This window comes from Pteropus vampyrus, unplaced genomic scaffold (genome assembly GCF_000151845.1).
Source record: "Pteropus vampyrus isolate Shadow unplaced genomic scaffold, Pvam_2.0 Scaffold70, whole genome shotgun sequence".
In the NCBI taxonomy this organism is placed as follows: Eukaryota; Metazoa; Chordata; class Mammalia; order Chiroptera; family Pteropodidae; genus Pteropus; species Pteropus vampyrus.
The window spans coordinates 1407230-1415383 of NW_011888851.1; positions in this window are offsets into that span (position 1 = coordinate 1407230).

Below are 8154 nucleotides of genomic sequence, written 5' to 3' on the forward strand. Positions count from 1 at the left end.
TCTGGCTGAGAGAGGAAACAAGAAACTGTTCTGAGAAGATATATCCCTGTTCTTAACCACATTGGCCTAAGAGTGGTATACATTATTTTTGGTAGCATTCTCTTAGCAAGAACAAGACAAAAATCATAAATGCAAAGAATGTTGGGAAATATAATCATTGTCTAAGCAGAAAATACCAAGCAATAACCCTATGTGGCAGAAGAAGAAAAAAAGTGTTATCATTGGACAACCAGCCATTTCTGCTACACAGAGACCATCATAAATTTAGCTCTCAATGGTTGTCAGCTATTTTAGATTGGTTATTGCTATATTGCATTTATTCATCACTTACACTTGCATCTCTGTTTCTCAAGTTCCCTCTAACTCAGTAATGATTCCTTTCCTTGTCATCATGTTTGAATCACTCAGGAAACCTAATATTTGAATCTAATCGAGGTCTCTGGGTTTATAGCCTAGGCACAGTGTTTAGAAAAATCTTCCTCCGTCATTCTAATTGGCTGCCAGAATTGACAACTACTGCCTAACACGTTGTGGGAAATTGGAATTTCTGTTTTTATGTACCTCCTGAGTGGATCTTTCAGTCAATACTCTGTTCACTCTAATTCCTTTGTAGGCTTACATTTGCTTTGCTGCTAAATTTCCTGGAACTCCCCTTGCTTCTTTATTGGCACCAGCAGAAAAGTGGATGTGGGTACACTAGAAAAAAATTACAACTCGTGTTATGTTTTGGTGTGCAGACTTAATGTGTCACATCTTGGTGTTGGTTTGAAATCTTGCAAGTTATTTTATAAGATGTAAAGATTCTTTTGATGGTAGGACACAGCACACGACACTCGTGTATCATACATGTATCATATATAAGGCCCATTAATGAATAGCTCTGCCATTGCTTTTCCATCTAACAGGACAAATTCACCTGTTCTCAAACCTGGAAAGGATGAATGGTGTCTCACAGTGGGTTTCTATTTTAAATCTGTAGTCTAAAGCTCCCATACCCAATATCATATTAATGAATTCACTCCATCAACTAAGCAATTGAATAATATCTTGCTATTACATATTTGGCTAATATGTTCTTTTCAGTGCCTATTTCCACAGGCTGTATATCCCTTTGAAGAAGACTGGGAGAAAGATTAATCAGAAAAACTTGGCAGTGTACCAGCATCCTTCCTCAAAAGGACACAGCTTTCCCTTCATTCAGAGGGTTACAGGTATGTCAGTCATGGTTCCAACAGGGAGGCTGAACCACTAGGTGTGATGACAAATAAGTGATTTACTGCAAAAATTAGACCTTGCCTAGTTTGTGGGAGCTGGTGAAGAACTCTGTGGAAGGCTGTTTTTTTCCAGTCTAGATATGGCCCCAGAGTTACCGTAGGGCAGCAAAACCAAAAGAAAGGAAGAGAAGTTGGCAGGAACCAGGAGAAAGTCAGAAAAATCTGGCACCCTTAAGAAAAATTTCAACCCACAAGGGCAGGCAGGAACTACATCTGTCTTTAAAGCCTCCAACTTTGTGAACCTGAGTGGTGTGCAGAAGAAACTGGTGCCTTCACCTCAGAACTGCTTCCTTACCTGGCTCAGGACTCACAGAAGATAAAGGAGCTGAGAGTCCAATAGCTGTCCTGCACCAGCAAGGCAAGCCAGCATATCAGCACAGCTTGGCAAGCTTTGGCACTGCCTGGAGCTCAACACTGACTTTCGGAGCACAGTTGCTGCTGCTGTGCTTCTGCTTTCCAAATTGTGTGCAATTTTTCTTGTGGTTAACTACAGCCAGAACTATGAAGAGGAAGACATTCTGGAAAACATAGTTTCAGCCTAACTAATTGACAGTATAAACCACCTTGACAAGATTTTGATAATCCCTTCTCAAATAATGGTGGACCTGAGACTAAAACTGACAGTAAAGCAGTGGAACAGCCTCCATTCAGAATTAGATGGTAGATAAGAGTAAAGGGGGTCAAATATATGGTAATAGAAGATTTGACTTTGGGTGGTGAATACACAGTACAATATACAGACGATATACTACTGAATGGTACACTTGTAACCTACATAATTTTGTTAACCAATGTCACCCCAATAGATTTAATTAAAAAAAAAAAAAAGAATTGGAACCTCAAATCCAACATTTTCTGGTTGTGTAACTTATTTGAATAAATCACTTAAGCCTTCCTGAGACTATTTCTTCATCTATAATCAAAGTAAAACATTATGCACTTAGTAGCCCTGCTGTGAACATTAAATGAGATCAGTAGAGTTTCTTACTCATAGTTAGGTGCTAAATAAATAGGAACTATGAATCAGATGATAGACACTCAAGCTATGCCTTAAAACATGGGATGCATGATTTCATCCAGAACTTTAGGTTCAACTTTAAGCTATGCATGACTTGGCATTCACCCAAAGATTTAACTAAACTATAAAAACAAAGTGACCTGGAAACAGTTCTACACAAATCAATCAAAAACTAATCACAGAACTACTTTCTATTAAAGAGAGAGCTATCACAGAAATAAACTGCTATTTATTTTACAGTTAAAATTAAGCACATAGAGGAACTAAATAATTCCATAAGAAAAATGAAATTTTATAAATATCATTATCTTTAATCATGCCTAAGAATTACAATCAGAAAAAAATATTTATGATCTTCTGGGATGGCTGATGATGGGTTAGTCATTAATTATCTCAATTTCTTTTGTGTAAAGCATAATGGGACGAAATATTTGAGGATTTCTGTTTATACCATTACTATTCACCTGTATCTTCAGGGTATTCTCTTCCTAACTTTAAGTAAAACAGTGAAAATGTTAATGAATACTCACATGCATCCTTGCTTTTTACAATTTGTATTTTAACACAAGAAGACTTTTCCTCATGGAGCCAAACTTGCTTTTATATTTCAAAAAAGTGCCACTATTTTACCCTTTAATCATTCCACAGAGGAAAGTATAACATATTTTTTGATCACTAGTGGATGATAACTGATTGAAATATATATTGAAAATGGTATATATGTGTATTTATCTTTTTTCCTTTCATATATAATTACCTTTTATTAAGTTAAAGTTTCAAGTTCAATAACTTATCCTGAGTTTTATGCTCACGACTCCCTGATTTATTATGCTGTCTGTGATTGAGAAGTGTACAGTTTTTCCCCATCATCTATAATTGCGTCAGCAATTCTACATGCAGGACCAAAGACATAAAGGACAGAATTACACAATCAAGAACTCTGTACCAAAACTGGGAAGTGTATAGAGATGAGAGTGCTGAACCATGTCTGCTAAATGTTCTTTATATAATATAGTACAAAAGTTGCATATTTTGTGCTTAATAAGACTACTTTGATGAAAATAACTTGGAGAGCTAAACAAGAAAAGATTACTTGCTAAAAAGGAAAAAAAAAGTCCTATCCACAAACAGAAAGAGGCAGCTTTTTGCAGATCTTAATACCTAAGAGAGGGGGCAGGCCTACTATATATTTAAAGAAATCCAATATCCTCTCAAGTTACTTTGAAGTAAATAATATATGAAAAAGCCCAGAAATTATCCAGTGGCTATTTATCTAGCTTTGTTAATATAATTGACTGATTTTGCCAATACAAGAATCCCATGTCTTTGTAAACAATATTAAGTGCTTTTGAATTGTTATGTTCTCTTTTAATTTTCTTTCCCGGAAACATACTGTGGGCATTATTGAAATCAATACACTAGTATTATATAATATAATCTTAAAACATTGTGTAAAAAGTATTTTTGATTATTAACACTCTGATATTAAATTACATCAATTCATACGTTCACACTACAATCAGCTTCTCTATATCACTTTCCATAAAATCGAAGAGTAGTTATGAAGAGCTATGGAGTTAAACAGAAACTTTTGTTGAGTAAACATTTATTCAAAGATTAGAATATTACCTTTCTTTATCTCACTAAGATGGACAGAGGATATATTTACACCAGACTATTGTACAAGATATTTCTTCAAGTTTTCTTCATTTTGAGGTAATCTTTTGGCTACTTTTGGGATATCAGCCCAAATTAAACTACTAAACCATATCTAATTGTAAAAAAAAAAAAATGTTTTTTGATTTCCTATTTAAAAAGTATGGATTTAGAGATAGATTTTTTTCCTTGTGGACTCAAACAAGGCATAATTTTATTTACATGTTAGCAAGACAAAAATCAATTGTAAATTGTAGCTTATGCAATGCTTTGTGGAGGTCAGATTTCTGTTTAAAGAACACTACATTTTTGATGAATGTTGAGAAACTGTACAGAATGGTTAGTGGACTCTTGAAATATTCAAAAATACTTTCAATTTATGAGGATGTTTAAATAGGGGTTTAAGAAGACTTGTCCAATGGGTTTTTATTAAAGTTGAGCACTTCAAAATGTCCTGTCATCATTTGTATGTATTTACTAACTTTGTTATGTAGCAGAGTAAGAATGGGAGTTTTATAAGGGCAGGAACTAAAATTTATAAAAGGATACAAAATTCATAAATTTTTTAAACACTGATTATTGCCCAAGATATGTGAAAGAGCTAAACTTAAAGCTGCTTCTAATTCTGAACTTCATGATTCTATGAAAAAACTTGATTTTGTACATAGCAATTTATTTAAAATTTATGTATTGAGCACTCAGGCAGTACTAGAATCTGGGGCTATATATACACAAGTTAAATAATATTTATGATTCTATGATAGGCAGAAAAAAAGCTCCGAAAGAGGTCCACATCCTAATTCTCAGAATTTGAGAATATGTTATGTTATGTTATGTTACGTCACAAAGGGAAATTAAGGTGACAGATGTAATTAAAGTTGCCAGTCAGCTTATTCTAAAACAGAGATTTTTCTGAATTATCCAAGTGGGTCAAATGTAACCACAAGAGTCCTTAAATCTGGAAGAGGCAGAATAGTGTTAGAGTGATACAATGTAAGGAAGATTGACTAGCCATTGCTGGCTTTGAAGATGAAAATGCCTATGAGTCAAAGATGTGATGGTGGTGGGAGAGGTCAAGAAAGTTTCCCTACAGAGTGATAGATAAGGCTGCTGAGTTCTAAGGAATGAGTTAGATCTGGTGAGAAGCAAACATGGGAGAAAGTTACTTTAGGAAGAGAGTCCACCATATGCAAAAGTTCACAGAGGCAAGAAAACATGGACTGTTTGTATACGTGACTAAAGGAGTTAGAGAAATATGTAGGGACAAATGCATGATCTGCCTGTTAAGCATGTTAAGCTGAGATGAGTGCATTTTATCCAGCCAGAGGAGAACCAGGATGGAGAGAAGAGAATACATTCAGAAAATTTATAAGAGGTATAATAAATAATTTATTTCAATTTCAATGTTCTAATTAAGTTTCTCTATCTTTTGCAATAGTATTCTGCTAATCCAGTTCTAGAAAGAAAGAAAGAAAGAAAGAGAGAGAGAGAGAAAGAACTCCGATTTGTAGCATTTGTCATTTTTTGTCATGTAAATACTACCATCATGGCCAATTTTAAAATCACATTATTAAATACACAGCCATGAAGACATACACAAACGGCTCTCACAGGACAGTAGGATCCAGATCCAGCACGTTACTTCATGTTTTCCTCAGTTAATAATAAACTCAGAAAAAGAAAAAGACTTGTGACTTTTTAATATGTTAATATTGATCACCTCTCTTCCCACCTTTGAATGGGATTAGGGGTGTTTCTAATAGTATTCCAGGCTCCATGAAGCTGCCCCATTTTGGTGACTCCTGCAGAGCTTTCCTCTCGTCAACAAGGCACAGTCATCATAAGTGAAAAGATAGAAGCTGAACTATGAGTCTGGCCTATTTAATCAGAGCCTTTATGTAGTTTTCTATGAATGGAAAAAATTTACTTGCCTTCTATGTATGGTAGGCTCTCTGCTTTACAATGTTTTTTGCTTCTATTACAGATTATTTTCCTGTATACTAGATCTGTCCCCAACATAGCTATCACATCCAAATAATTTAAGCTGATTCTTTTCATTGATAACATCTTAGGTGGTTTTCAGAGGAAATATAATACTTTTATTCTTTATAATTTTTTCAATCATCCAATACTTCTCCACAGAGTGGGGCTTCCAATGATTGATGGTTTTTCTGTGAATCCCATCTCTGTCACAACCAACATACAGATATATCTGCTCTAAAAACAAATAATGTTTTTCATAATCTCATAGCACAATTTTCAGTTAAAAATATTCCGCGTTGCTTATCTTTAATTTATTCTAGAAGAGACTTTAAAAAAAAATAAAATAAAATGCTTCGTGTTTATATAGCTAACAAAGTTTGAGGTGAAGAGGTCAATAAGGAAACATCAAATTAATTACTTCATTCACTCAACATTCATTAAGCATTTATTACCAGGGATTTTATAAATGCTGGAAATTTAGAAATGAAAAAGATACAATAATCCCTATCCTCAAAAGATTCACAATTTAAGAAAGGAGAAACACGTTTTAAACATATAATTGGCCAAGGTTTTTATCTCAATGCCTAAAATTTTCAGTTTATACTCTGTAGAAGAAATTATAATTGTAGAAAGCCTAAATACAACTTCAGTAAAACATGGAAAACTCAAAATTTGTGAGGGGTTTACACAGTTTTTAAAAATTCTATTTTTCTTTATATTCTCCTTTTCTTCCATATCCTTTGTAACATTGGTAGTTGTATTGCACTGACGGCATGTTATTTCTTCTCCTGAAATGTCAACAGTATATTTGTGAGCGCTGAGAAATTCATCAGCATTTTATCCAAATGAGCCATAGGCCACTAAAGTGATAGCTAATTAGATGCATTTTAATTTTGTTTTTAATATTCCTAAGTATCGCCCGCAACTTCTGTCTTGTTACTTTAGGATCTCTTTGAAAGGAATAAATATATTCTGCTTTTGTCTCATAACATTAATTAGTAGACTAGCTCTCTGTCATTCAGTTAAGAGTTTTGTCCCATATTGACGAATTTCTCATTACTTACTTAGACATAAGATACATAGCTAAATGATATTTTCAAAGTCTGTTTTTTTAATTAGAGAAAAATAAATACATACACAGAGACATCACTGTGTCAGTTTTTTTTTCTTTCACTCTGACCATTAAAGACATATGAAAGATGATATTCCAAGGAGTTTGAGAAAATGAAAATATTAATTTTTGCTGGCTAGCTTTCTGCCAACATTTATTGAATACCTACTGTATATCTGTTCTGCATTGTGGTAAGTGCTAGGAAGAGAATAAGAACATAGCAAGTAACTAATATTTGCTGAGTAAGTAAATAAATAAAATTATAGTTCATGCTCTTAAGAAGAGTATAGAATCATAGGACATATTTGATATGCACAGAAATAACAATAATATGGACTCTCACAAAACTAAGTAGAAAAAAGTACAGAAAAGTAACATGTACCATAAAAAGTGTAAAATTACTCTTCCCTGAGAGGGGCCACAGAAGATTCACAGAGGAAGTAACATTTTAGCATATTCTTATGTAGAACTAAAATCATATTAGGTCCTCGAATTTGAGAATAAACTCAAATAGCAATATAAAGAATTTCCATAAACTTCACTAGATAACCAGAAATTAAAAATTCCTGAAACTTCACTTATAGAGTAAAAATATCAAATGCCATTTGACTAATTAGAAGTAATTACAAATTTGTCCTATAAATAGCTTATAAATAGGCCTAAGAGGAACTTTTACATTAATGCAAAGCCTGGAACTAAGACTAAAACAAGGTACTTAGTCCAGAAAAAGATTTCCAGGCATCACTTGCTATGATTCCAAAAAAAAATGACACCTTGTCATTAAATATTCACATACTGACTCAGACCCCACAGTCTTGATTTCCAGAATTTTAGCTCCACTACCACTATCACCTCTACCAGGAAATGTTTCCCATAATTAAATACCCTTAAAATCTCTCTTATTCTTATCTGGTGCTACTTCTATAGCTTATCACTACTCCTGGGCACAAGCATTCCACAATAGTAACAGTATGTGCAACTATTTCCTGACATGTTGGCTTCTCTCCTTTATTTATTCTTCTGTAATTCTGCAACATAGTCCTAGGAGCAATCTTTTCCCAGAAGGACCGACATCAGAAATAGCCACTACATTAAGAGAAAATTGGATCCTC